Source organism: Lygodium microphyllum, chromosome 22 (assembly GCF_053477565.2).
Source record: "Lygodium microphyllum isolate KBCC chromosome 22, Lygodium_microphyllum_v1.1.10, whole genome shotgun sequence".
Classification (NCBI taxonomy): Eukaryota; Viridiplantae; Streptophyta; class Polypodiopsida; order Schizaeales; family Lygodiaceae; genus Lygodium; species Lygodium microphyllum.
In genome coordinates, this window is record NC_141156.1 from 99,843,503 (window position 1) to 99,858,245 (window position 14,743).

Consider the following 14,743-nt stretch of genomic DNA (forward strand, 5'->3'; position numbering starts at 1 on the left):
CTTTGAAAACCGCATAATTGAAGGTTTTATGTGTTTTGGTATAAATCATTATATGACTAATTTTTTTGTTTTATTCAAGATTTATGATAGATTTCAACATTAAGACCCAAAGGCAATCATTTCCAAACAATTTCATCAAACATCTATTATAAAATAAATGGAATGATCGCTTACACATAGAAACACGCATTTGGAGACGCGCATTTTATGGTTGGGAGGCCGCTGACGCTTGTTCTTGACCGCTGAGGCTCTCTTATAGCCTAATTGATGATCTCCTCTATGTTGAACAGTGCGCGAGAGAGATGAGGAACGAAGGAAGAGAGACACAAGACACTGGAAGTGGAACCCCAGAAGTGTGTCAACTGAGCACACATGATAGGAATATATAGAGGGGACCAAGGGTGCTATATATAGACGGTGCTATATATAGATAGACTATATATAGCTAACATATATATAGACGGTGCTATATATAGATAGACTATATATAGCTAACACTCTGCTCTAGCACCATCATTCCATCAACATCTTTCATCAAACCCCACCCCCTTCTCATGCATATGAACAAGTAGCAAGAGGAGAGAGGAGAGAGAAAGACTAATTCTACATCTTTTCCATCGAGCTATCTTTTTGTGGGCTAAAGGCAGTGATGGAGAGAGAAAAAATCAAGAAAATACAAGGCATAATTAGTTGTGTGGGTTGTTCTTAGCCCCCCTACCTCTCCTCCATCAAAACGACACCATGGGGGCAGTGTTTCCTGCTCACGTCGTTTTTGAAACCCCCCCGCCCCCCCAATACATGAAAAATTTGGGGGCTTTTTGGCCCCCCTAAAGGCCATGTCCAATGTTTCCTTCTTTTTTTTTGTCAATTTTGACATTGGTAATGTTCGGCTTCTCACAGCTCTTCCGTTCGATGACCGATTTCGGATGTGAAAAATCCTGCATGTCTAACTTGACATCTCAAACGACCAAGAAGCCATCTTCCTTCAATTTTTCCGTTGAGAAAATTATGCAAAATCCATAACTACCACAATGGCCAAAGTTTGCATTTCCATCTTCCTTGGTCTCTTAAAATTGTCAAATCCTCATGTTCCTCTTTCATTGGCTTTGAATCATGCATAAAATTTGCATTAGTCCGCTCCTTTTCGGCACTTTATGGGTGTTTAAATGTTGCTCTAAATTTGGCTTAACCACATCTTCTATAGTAGAACCCTCTCTTGATTTATTGCTTGATGAAGTCTTACTACTAGAAGGATCCTCTAATGTATCTAATTCTATCAAAGATAAAGGTACTATCTCACTTTGAGGCAATTCAAGATATGCATCCACTATTGCACGTCTGGCACCTAAGCCAAAAATTAGACAAAAAACTGATATATCAACTTGAAAATCGAATTGTGGGATCCATTGACTTCCTAATAATACTTGATAGCTTAGCTACCTTGCAAACCTAATAACCCTAAAGTCCAAAATACATTCTGCATTAGCAACAATCATGGGGACTTTAGTAATGCAACCTTTCAGTTGTCATAAATTGTCATTAGCTATTTGAAGAATTATGGAGGCATCCTTTTGGACTTCCAGTCACAACCTTTCCATCAATTCTAAACTCATAATGTTGACAAAGAATCCCATATCCACAATGGCATGATCCACTAATATGCCATCAACATATGCTGCCACCCTTGGGCAATGCTTTTCAACATGCTCAAACCAATCATCTCCCACACATGCTATTCCCAAGGGTCAATTATATACTCAATACAAAAACTTGATTAATTGTAGGAGATTCACATCAAGCTTTACCTTGTAAAGAGAATCGACTAAGTCAATATCATGATAATTAACATGGTTTTCTTTTTCCACCAGACCATTCTTTCTCTTGGTCACATTGAATAGGCTAAGGTGCCTCTTTCTTGGCTTTTACCTTCTTCTTTGGTAGCTTCTTATTAGAGTCAGATGATTGGCTTCCACATCAGGATTAAGGACTTGAATCCCCTTATTGTCTTGTTTAGGGTTTTTCTTGATAGGTTTTAGTGTTGACGCGCACGGCTTCAATGAGGCTAACACCACTACCACTAGGCAGTTCTTCTACAATAACCTTTCCTCTTTGCAATATTTGCTTTGGTCCCTCATCCTGCTAAAGGTTATTCCCTTGTTCTCGATGATTAATTGGACGTGAATGCTTACTCCCTTAACTAAAGAGAGCAAACCTTACTCTAGCAAGTACTAGCTAAATGGCCAAACTTTCCACATACATTGCATTTGATATTAGGGTAGTTTCACAGAAAGTGTTGACCACCACACTACTTACAGCTAAATCTTGATGGAGCACCCTCTTATGTTTACTTCCTATCAATTTTTACTACTTCTTTAAGAAATTAACATCCACAACTATTTGTCTACTCTATTACATTATCATATCAGCATAATGCTTCATCATATCCTTAACTTCACCAAGAACATTTGATGCACTAGACTCATAGTCATGATTGGTCAGCTGGCCTAACCACCTCATTAGGGATAGACTATTGATTAATTGGCATGACATTGGGATTCATCATTCGTCTTTCATTATTCAATGGAATCATTTGGCTAGCCATCACCATAGCAACATTTAGAGTAGCCGATAATATGGGCACATTCTGCATTATGCTTCCTTTTCCATTCAAATTAGTCATAGGTTTTACTAATCACACCTTCATTTCCACCGATCAATGCTAAATTATTTCTAGAACCTGGACTCAAATTTAGCTTTACCCTAGATGCATAGGCTACTTGTAAGTGTGACTCTACCCCCTCCGCTCATAATAGTAGTGTCTATATCAGCAAGAGCAACACTACTCAAGTATATTTGGATATTGAAGTCTAATCCATGTAAAAAGCACTACAGTTGGGTAACAAGTGGAATAGAAATAGAGGTTTGCAATTTGCAAAAACACCTCTTTTAGTTTCTTGGCATAAGCTTAAGTATTCTCATGGGGCTCTTGACATGTTACGTTCAAAACACGTAGCAAATACTATCCACCTCTATTAGGGGCAAACTCTCTTTGGAAGGCCACAAATGATACATCAATCATGGTTACACTTCTAGCTTCCAAGTCATGATACCACATTGCAGCTCTTCCTTTTAGAGTCATGTTAAAAAATATCATGAGATGTCCTTCATCCTTGACTCAGCAATTGAACATTAATTTCTAGAACCTAGGATTGAAAAATCCAATGTTCCTACAAGTATTGCAATGGGTTGTACCATCATGACGATCGATTTTTCTCTAGGAGTTTGTATCAATGGGCTTATACTCTTAGTCGAGGTGGATTGACTTTTTGGGAAAAGGGGAATTTTAGAGCTTCCTCCTCTTGCTAATGGACTGGCGTATTGATTGGATCAAGGAAGATCTCTCTTTTTCACTCCTTTTTCAAGGATATCAAACTATTACACTTAAGAGAATACATCCTAATAATCTCAGCTTGTTGTTGTCTAGCCGTTTCAACTCTTTCTTGTCATTGAATCTTGGCTTGATGGTGTCTATAAAAAAATAATGGATATATTTCAATTTTCTTTGACACATACTAACCAATTGGTCCCTAATTAACCAAGATTTGAAAATTGCCACTTATTAGAGGCTCCTCGAAAATGCACCACCTATCGAGACCTAAAACAACCCTCACAGTCTCGTAGCCAAAAGCATTTGGAGACTATGTACTATAAATAAATCACGTCTTTGTATCAATTTGTAGTCAAACGGTTTTTTTCCTTCCCAACTTCAATAGAGGGAGTATTCAAACATACAGGTGATTAACACCTCGATTCACATACACAAATAGCTCCCCCTAGCAGAATGATGTGGCTCCTACAACTCTCCTACACCCTCAAGATCAGCCCTAGGATGCACCCACTTACATATAGAACACGAATGTAATAGAGTCCCCTCATAATATAAACATAATGATACAGGAGACTATATGTTTTCTCACTTAATCGATTTCCCCAAGATAACGCACTACCCTATAGCAAAGGGAAATCTTACACTCTCAACGTTGGTGTTGAGATTCCACACCCAATGATGGGAACCTTGGGCACCCCCTTATTATTTCAAGAGGTTGAGCACGTGATGCAATAGGCTAGCTCTCACATAGCCTCTTGCATGGAGCACACAAACCTACCAACATAGTTATCTCTCATTGGCCTTCCCTCAAGCATGAAGGTGGCATTAAGTGGCTCCACAACTCAAGCTAAAACCCACTCCTTCTCTCACCATCTACAGCCCTTCACATGAAAGAAAAATTCATGAGGGGAGGCATCAGAGAGTATACATGAGTAGGAGAAGGAGGCTTTTGGTCCCTCACTCCCTCTCCACACACATACACACACACTCTCTCTCTCTCCTTATCTCACAAAAGTTAAGAAGGTGGACAAGAAGTTGGCACACACAAGAATAGCCTCTTCTATTCATCTTCATCCCTTTTATACAAATTTATAAGGTTAGGGTTCAAAAATACCAGTTTGCTCAATCTTTCACTCCTTAAACCATATTCATAAGCCACATTCATGTGTTACAACTTGCACAGGAGGGAGCTCGGTTCTTAGGGTAGTGTCACAAAGCCAAAATAAATTATTACGATTCCCAAAATCTTCCAATATATTCTTAACCTTCCAATGTTTTCAAAAAATATTTGAGAACTCAAGTATATTCTAAAATCCAGTTAACATTTCCCCCTTCTAGAGGAGTGTCAATCCCATGGCACTCTCACTTGGATGGTGCGAAGTGGTGGACTAATGGAGGAGAATATGTCTAGAAGCTCACTCTGCTGCAATGAGGTGAAGGAGGTTGTGTCAACAATTATTGGTGACAAAGGAAAGAGTGCAAAGCTGAGTGTGGGCCATTGATGTTGTTGGGTTCTTTGAGCATGTGTGTACCTATTATTGTGCTCTCTCTAAAGGGGTGACTGCCTGTCCATGTAGTGCAAGGTGCTCATGTAGTGGAATTGGGAGATGGTTCATGTTCTAAGTAAACTTGAAATGTTGTCCCACACTTGAGGACCCAATTCATAAAATATTAGGGTGTTGTGATACAAGTCTATCGAGCAAGCTTGAATTGTCCTACCCTTGAGGTGCCCTAAAATTGTGATGTGGGGAAGGGGCTATAGGGAGACATCTAGCAGTAGTGTTATGGTTGTTCATGCTTTTTTTTTTGTACATCCTTACTCAAAGACTGGCCTAAGTAAATAGAGTAAGCATCCTCTGCTGACCAAGTACTCCTTCTATGCTACATAAAGTTTTCGATCAAATTCAAGGTAGAAGGGTCATGTGTAGAGAACAAATTTTCTATCTACCATATCTCGTAGTAGCTCAATGTAGTAAGGTGGTAGAAGTATGGCCCTCATATGCAATCATATCATTTCCACTTGGTCAATACCTACATTAACTTCAAAGAATAGCGGAATGAGTGTAAAGAACCATGTAGAGAGATAGAGAAAGTCCAGTCTAGAAGGGTAGCAGTCATGCTCCCTATTCAATCCATTATCTTCCACACAGTAAAATCAACTATAGTACTACTCACACATACAAAGATCAAGAAAGCTAGATCTAACCATGGTTAAGTCAGTATGACTTAACCTTATTCAACCAAGGTAGAGTACTAACCAAAGACTATGATCTTGACTCTCAACACTCCCCCTCAAGCTCAAGTGTTGTACTTCACTCCAAGTAGCTCTTTGAAATGCACGAACTTATCTTTACCCAATGACTTGGTAAAGATATCTCCAACTTGGTCTTCTGTCCTCACATGGACCAAGTCAATGTCACTTGCAATCACTTTTTCTCTGATAAAGTGATAGTGTACCTCAATGTGCTTAGTCCTAGCATGATAGACAAGATTACTTGCTAGGAGCACACTACTCATGTTTTCACAATAGAGTGTGACAGGCCTGACTTCTTGCATACCCAAATCATCAAGAAGCTTATAAGCCATGTTGCCTCACATGCAGCTAATGCAGCACCTCTATACTCTACCTCAGTACTAGAGAGTGCAACTGTAGGTTGCTTCTTATTACTCCAGCTGACCCTACTACTACCAAGGGAAAATGCATATGATGGGACCTAAAATGGGCTAGCACTGGCTATGGCACTAGCCGGATCCCATGCATACGACAAACAACCCCACCACACGGCCTCGCAGGTCACGAGTGTCTGTAATAATTGATACACACTAAATGAATTTAATATTACATTTGTGGCTGGATGATAGTCCAATGGCACCTTCCCAAAGACTCCTCAAAGGGAGTATCCCACACGTATTGGTAATAAATACCACATATCACATATATAGGAGGCACCCCATCAGCTGATTGCCGTGGCTCCACTCCACCTCTCCTACATCGCAGGGATTGGCCCCTTCATGTGCTGCTAGACATAAATAACATTCGCACAAACTCCACTCTTTCATAATTCAGTGTTCCAGGAGATTTTGATTTGCCTCACAAAACTTTCCCCAACGAAAGCTCTCGTCTAAGCGACGACTTAGGTTTCCTGTCCTCTCAGCGTTGGTCAAAGTTTATTAAACAATTGCAATGCATTCTAGGAGATACCACGTGACATGCTTGATGCAAGGTGTATAAATATTGTGCACAACCATTTTATGATTTAAAAAAAAAAAGCCATGTGAGGTGCGAAAAACAGCCCTTTCATGAATTTTAACTAAGCATTACATGATGCACTGCTTAAGGGACTAGCACTGGAACTTCCGTGCTACTAGTCACCTATATTTAATTATGGAACGATCCCTAAATTCTATGCACAAAGAGAGAAATAAAATTTTTTATCTTTTCAGCAATTAGATCGTTGCACAAACTTCATCCCCCCCTCACCGTTTAGGTGTTGCTACATTGCATAGGTGTAAATGGTTGTTTTGTGTCATTTTTGTACGGTAAAAAATAATAAACACGTACTATAACACAAATAACGAGGCCAAATTGAGGCTTGACCTCATGCTTTAGCCTTGCCAAACATTCACGCACATAAATCTTATTTTTTAATATTTTTTGAGCGGAAAAACTCTAATTTTCTCTATTTTTTGCTATTTATTATTCATGAAAAAATAGTTATTTTCTGATTTATTTGTGTTGGCTTATTAATTTGAATGAAACTTCACACTTTATTTGATTTTATCCCATTTTCACTTATTTTTTCCAACTCAAAATCGAAAAAAACCACTAATTTCCATTAAAAATGACATTTTATGGGGTTTAAAAATTTAATGACAGCTCTAAATCATTACGGGTTCTGCATTTTTGTAGTTGCAACCCTCAAACATGAGGCAAAAAAGATTCAAATAAACATTCATTGCACATGAACAACATTTGGACCATGAAACAACAAAAACAAGCAAATTTCTTTGTAAAATTGGAGCATATCGCGTGTTTTGCGTGTTGCGGGTTTTTTAATAATTATTCCGAGTAGCTGACCAGCAACCATTCTTCAGTGCTGAACCTCTTTCCTCATCCTCCTCTTCATCTTGGAGCAATCCGATCATAGTCAGACTGATGCAAGGAGGCATATTTCACGGTGGATTCCGTGAGGTTTTACGGTGGATTCCGTAAACTTTGATGACCGGGGCTCATACACAAAGTGGATTCTTTGTGCGAGAAGTTGATGGGGACGCCTGTCCTTTTCGGGCATTTCATTAATTTAGTGTGTACATGGGTGATTCCATAGCGGGTGATTCCGCAAAATGCATATTAAATTAATAAACGTTTATGAGTTTTGAGTGCGCACTCGTAATAAATTAAGGTTAGGATTTATTTCTAACCAGCTGATTTATTTATGTAGCTGAAGACTGCTAGGTATTCACTTTTGTCGGTTTAAATGTATTATTTTACTAACGATTGTGAATGCTTCAGTTGATGTGTAGAGATAGCAGCAGTGGCGGAGGAAAGCATTGGAGGATAGCGAGTATTCGAGTTATGGATTATATTCCGATAGGCGCCACGCCTATATTTTTTCATGCCTATTTAAATGTATTATTTTACTAACGATTGTGAATGCTTCAGTTGATGTGTAGAGATAGCAGCAGTGGCGGAGGAAAGCATTGGAGGATAGCGAGTATTCGAGTTATGGATTATATTCCGATAGGCGCCACGCCTATATTTTTTCATGCCTATTTATTGAGGCATCGATTATTTATTATTATTTTGTATGCGCATGGGTGCACGGTTATGTTATTTCTATTTGGACATTGAGATTGGGCGTGCCAGACACTATGGGCACCGTCCATTAGCTTTATTTTCCTATTTTTGTAGAAAGCAAACTCAAAAGCTAAAAGCTTGTCATATTTTTGTAATTGGGCTATTATTGAGCATGAAGATTGGAAATATACATAAAATACATGCTTTGTGAAGCCCTCACACAAGGCATGGGGAAAGATTACACCCAATTGGTCTCTTGCTCTTGTCGTTCATGCTTTTTACCTTGTAACTTGTGCAAAAAGTAGAGTTCATTGTTCTTGGGGACCTTCCGGCATTCACTACGCGAGCATACAGTGTCCGATTTGCGCAGCAGTGGTATCAGAGTGGAGCTGAGATCAAGAGCTTCCAATCGCTACCCATCTCATGCGAAGGCGGAGCTCCTGGAACGATCGGGCTCTACGGTCAATCTCGTCGCAAACTGTCAATACAGGCAGACTTCTGGCGATCAAGAACCCCTGTTTTTGTCATTAGATCGCGAAGGACCAGGCTACAGAGACGGAGGACCACTCTTACATCTCCTTCATCAAGTCGTGGACAACCAGAGATAAGCTTCATATTTCCATAGTTAAAAAAAAGCTTAAACCACAAAGTTTATAAAAGCTTAGTTATTTGACTTAAGCTCTTAAACAAAAATCGAATCGTGGAGAGGACGGCGGGCTGTTCTGAAGGCCGAAAATCGCGCCGTGGACATCCTCTTGTCCTCCAAATCGACGTCAACTCTGAAGCACTAAAGCTTCTTATTTCCCTAAGTCAACTAAGGCAAATCACTTCTACAAGTCACAAACTCCAGGTCACACCCAACAAAATCAAGTTCTGCAAGTATTTTCTGATCAAGTTCTTCAAGTTTCATAAATCTAATAAGTTCTGCAAGTCTGCAACTCTGCAAGTCACATAAGTCTGCAACTCTGCAAGTCAAACTAGTCAACTGGAGTCAGAACTGACTTGTGCTCGAAACTCCTAGAAGGACTGTTCCTGCGCAGAAATTCTGAATTGCAAAGTTGTTCATTGGAAGGTACTCTACCCATACGCAGGTTTGCTGAAGCATTTTCAGCATATGAAGAAGGATAAATCGCAGATTTTCAGAAGATTGAGAAAGCTATACCCAAAAACACATAAGCCTTGTATTCCCGAACTTGAGCTACGCTCATCCCGCTAACTTGATTTTGAGTGAGAAAGGTCTTTTGAGTTTTGCAAGATGATGGAACCACATATGGATGATCTTATGGCTGAAGGCGACCTACCTGAACCTACGATGGAGCAAAAGCTGGACTTAATCATGATGCAATTGGAAGAAGAACGAAGGGCTAGGCAAGCATTGCAAGCTCAACTGGCAAATTTACAAAGAGCGTCTACTGACAAAGAAGAACCTCAAGCTAAAGATCTGACTCGACGTACCATCGACGAAACTCTTAAAGCTTAAACTATCCGCAAGGAAGCAAAGATAAGTAAAAGAAGTTTCAAATTCCATACTTTCAATGGCATACGAGAAGGAAAAACTGTTCTAGCATTCATTAGTCAGCTTGATGACTATTTCCATGAGGAAACCTATGCAGAAAAAGATAAAATCAAGTGTGTCGCTAATCATTTAGTAGACAGAGCATCTCTTTAGTGGACTGTAGTAGGCAAGAGCATAGAATGTCCTGATACTTGGGAGAATTTCAAGAAGAAGTTCATGCAGAATTTCCTTCCACCACAATTTCATGAGAAAGCTATTAAGCAATGGGATCTTCTCCAGCAACGGGATCGTGAGCCTATACCTCAGTATACAGAGCGTTTTTGGAATGCACTACTCCAGCTACTCATGCTTGAAGACATACCAGAAGCGACACACAAGTGCAAGTATATGTCCGGACTCCTTGGGCATTACTACGCTGAAGTTAACATGTTCAAGCCTGCTACTCTTGAAGACACCATTTCACTAGCTCACGACACTGAAGATAAGCTACGAGGTAGAGACAGACGTCCACAGCAATTCCAAGCCAATGGTAACTATGGATCTAAACAATTCAATTCCAATTTTAGAATATTTAATCCAAGTCGTTTCTCTTCATCATCTTTCCGCAAAAATTGGGCAAAACCACATGCATTACCATCCAATGTCAATCAAAACCCTAAGCCTATTCCACAGCCAAATTCTAATGTACCTAGACTTCCCGCCATTGCAAACAATGTAACCAAAGCCAAGCCAATAGTATGCTATAAATGCCACCAGCCTGGACATCTAGCAGCAAATTGTCATTCAAAGAAGCCACCAGCCTATATCAACTACCTTGGAGCAATGGACGAAGACGAACATGAAGATATGCCTGATTTCACTGAAGATGAGGACGACACTACTACTACTTCCGATACTTTACCAGGTATGCCTACTCCACATTCATTATTGACTATGAAATGTTTGGTGCATGGAAAGGAAAAGACTATTTTGCATGATGACGGTAGTACTCATGATTTTATTTCAGCAAAATTAGTAAAAGAATTGAAGTTACAGACTGTACCTACGCATTACCACATCAAAGCTGCATTTTTAGGCACTAGGTATAATGGTACACAAGAAGTGCAAGACTTAGAGATTCAAATTGGTCAATACACTGAAAGAAGAAATTTTCTAGTTGTTCCATTACAGTCGAGTGACATTATTTTAGGTATGCCTTGGCGTCACCAGCATAACCCAGATATAGACTATTCCACACACTCAATGAATATTAATTTTCAAGGAAAATCTATTACATTATATGGTATGCATACATCTAATGTCTTTCCACTGCTTTCACATACTCAAGCTAAACGTGCATTACGCAAGAGCAGTAAATCTTATCTCATTTGGGTGAATGAACTGCAAGTAAAGAAAAATCATATGCACCCTAGGCATAAAGAATTTCTTGCATATTTTAAGGACTGTTTTGCAGAAGACCTACCACCTGGTTTACCTCCTTCACGTCCAGAAGACCATAAGATAGATTTGATCCCTGGCACACAACCACCTTGCAAAGCACCATATAGGCATAACTAGATAGAGCAAAAAGAAATCCAGAGTCAAGTTGAGGAATTACTAAATAGAGGATTGATTCGACCTAGCAGTTCTCCATTCGGTGCACCTGTTCTGTTAGTCAAGAAAAAGAATAATACCTATCGTATGTGCATTGACTATCGAGCTTTAAATAAGATCACTGTAAAGAATAGGTATCCTATTCCTAGAGTTGATGACCTTATGGACAAACTGCAAGGATCTGCTATATTTAGTAAAATAGACCTTAAGTCCGGTTATCATCAGGTGAGACTAGATAAGTCAGACATATTCAAGACTGCATTTAGAGCACAGTTTGGTCATTACGAATTTTTAGTGATGCCATTTGGATTGACTAATGCACCTGCTACGTTTAGTAGAATGATGAACCGTATATTTCTGAAATATCAGTATTGTGTAATTGTCTTCTTTGATGATATCTTGGTGTTTAGTCAAAATGAGAAAGAACATTATGAGCACTTGTCATTGGTTTTTCAGTTATTGAAAGAAAATCAACTGTATGCAAATCCTGAAAAGAGTGAATTCTTTAAAACAGAAATTGAGTATTTAGGTCATATTGTATCATATGATGGAATTAAAGTTGATCCTAAGAAAATTGATGCAATATTGAACTGGCATGTACCTAAAAACGTGCATGAGTTACGCTCATTCCTTGGTCTTGCTAGTTTCTATAGGAAGTTTGTACGTAATTTTTCATTACTTGCTTTACCATTAACCAAACTTTTGAAGAAAGGAATTGTTTATCAATGGTCCGAAAGTCAACAGAAATCCTTTGACTTACTGAAACATGCATTAACCCATGCCCCTGTTCTATAGTTGCCTGATTTTAATAGACCATTCTTTCTAGTAGTGACCGATGCTAGTGGATCAGGAATAGGAGCTGTACTTATGCAAGACAATCATCCCATAGCCTATTCTAGCTGTAAGTTGAAACCTTCTGAGCTAAAATATTCCACATATGACAAAGAACTATTAGCAGTTGTACAAGCATTAAGACAGTGGAAACACTACTTAATGGGTTCAGAATTTATGATTAAGACCGATCAGCAAAGTATTAGACATTTACTTAGCCAACCTCAAATCTCTGACCGTCATATCAAATGGGTCTCCTTTATTCAAAGTTTTCATCCTATCATTCAATACCAACCTGGAAAAGAAAATGTAGTGGGGCTGATGCATTGAGTAGAAGACCTGCCATTCATAATATTTCTATCATATCTTTTGATTCTTTGATTGCTATGAAAGATACATATCATCATGATATTACTTTTCATGCTGATTGGAATAAATTAGTTCAAAATAATTTGATTCCTATTGATTCATTGTCATATAATGATGGATTTATGTTTTATGAAAAGAGATTGTGTGTTACAATTCCATTCCGATCTTTTGTTTTGAATGAAATTCATTGTCCCCCATACCAAGGTCATAGAGGTATCATATCTACCTTACGTACGTTAACTGAAGATTTTTATTGGCCACATATGGATGCTGATGTATCTAACTTTGTTTCTGAATGTTTGATTTGTTAAAGAGTTAAGAGACATCATGGAAAACAGTATGGATTACTTATGCCTTTGTCTATTCCATCTAAACCTTGGGAACAAATTTCTATGGATTTCATTACTGGTTTACCTAATACTAAATCTAACCATGATATGATTTGGACAGTTGTAGATAGATTTAGTAAACAAGCATATTTCATTCCATGTAAGAAAACTTTAACAGCATCACAAGCAGCACAATTATTTTTGAAAATTGTTTTACTAACCATGGATTGCCAAAAGTTATTATTTCAGATCGTGATTCTAGATTTTGTAACAACTTTTGGATTACTCTGTTTGCTAACCTAGGCACAAAGATTGATTTCTCATCTGCATTTCATCCAGAAACTAATGGACAAACAGAAGCCACTAACAGCACAATTCTAGATCTTTTACGTGCATATACTATCTCTAAACCATAGACATGGGACACACATTTGCATTTATTACAGTTTGCATATAACAATACACCACACACATCTACAAAGAAAGCACCGTTTGAAGTGATTTATGGATATAGATTATCTACACTTGTTGCATCTTTGTCAAATAAAATTCAGAGTGCTGATGATATTGCTAGTATGCATAACACTATTTTTTATGAGGTTAAAGATATGATTGCCAAAGCCCAGCAATCATATACCAAACAAGCCAACAAGAAAAGACAAGCAATGAATTTCAAAGTTGATGATTATGTTTGGCTGAGAATAGAAAAACGTAGACTGCAAAGTGTAGATAGACATCCAGTTGTCAAATTAGCCCCTAGATTCTATGGACCATTTAGGATCATTCATAAAATTAATGACAATGCATTCAAGTTAGAATTACCACCTCACTGGAAAATTCACAACACATCTCACATTAGTTTTTGAGACCATTTAGAGGCCAATTATCTGTACACCCTGTTTATGAAAACCCACCTTTATTAGAGGAAGAGACTGAAATACTTGAACCAAAAGCTATTATAGACACTGACTATATGACCACTAGAACTGGCCGTAGATATCTAGTTAAATTTAAGAACCATCCTGTAGAGGAAGCACAATGGATGCACGCTAGAGACTTAAATGCTTTCCCCACTCTGTTAGCTCCACATTGAGCTAATAGCAATTGAGGTCAATTGCTATCCCACCCTGAGGGTATGATGCCAGGAGGCATATTTCACGTGGATTCCGTGCCACGGTGGATTCCATGAGGTTTTACGGTGGATTCCGTAAACTTTGATGACCGGGGCTCATACACAAAGTGGATTCTTTGTGCGAGAAGTTGATGGGGACGCCTGTCCTTTTCGGGTGTTTCATTAATTTAGTGTGTACATGGGTGATTCCATAGCGGGTGATTCCGCAAAATGCATATTAAATTAATAAACGTTTATGAGTTTTGAGTGCGCACTAGTAATAAATTAAGGTTAGGATTTATTTCTAACCAGTTGATTTATTTATGTAGCTGAAGACTGCTAGGTATTCACTTTTGTCGATTTAATTGTATTATTTTACTAACAAGTGTGAATGCTTCAGTTGATGTGTAGAGATAGCAGCAGTGGCGGAGAAAAGCATTGGAGGATAGCGAGTATTCGAGTTATGGATTATATTCCGATAGGCGCCACGTCTATATTTTGTCATGCCTATTTATTGAGGCATCGATTATTTATTATTATTTTGTATGCGCATGGGCGCATAGTTATGTTATTTCTATTTGGACATTGTATTGGGCGTGCCAGACTCTTTGGGCACCGCCCATTAGCTTTATTTCTATTTTTGTAAAAGCAAAATCAAAAGCTAAAAGCTTGTTATATTTTTGTAAATTGGGCTATTATTGAGCATGAAGAAGAGATATACATAAAATACATGCTTTGTGAAGCGCTCACACAAGGCATGGGGGAAGATTGCACCCAATTGGTCTCTTGCTCTTGTCGTTCATGCTTT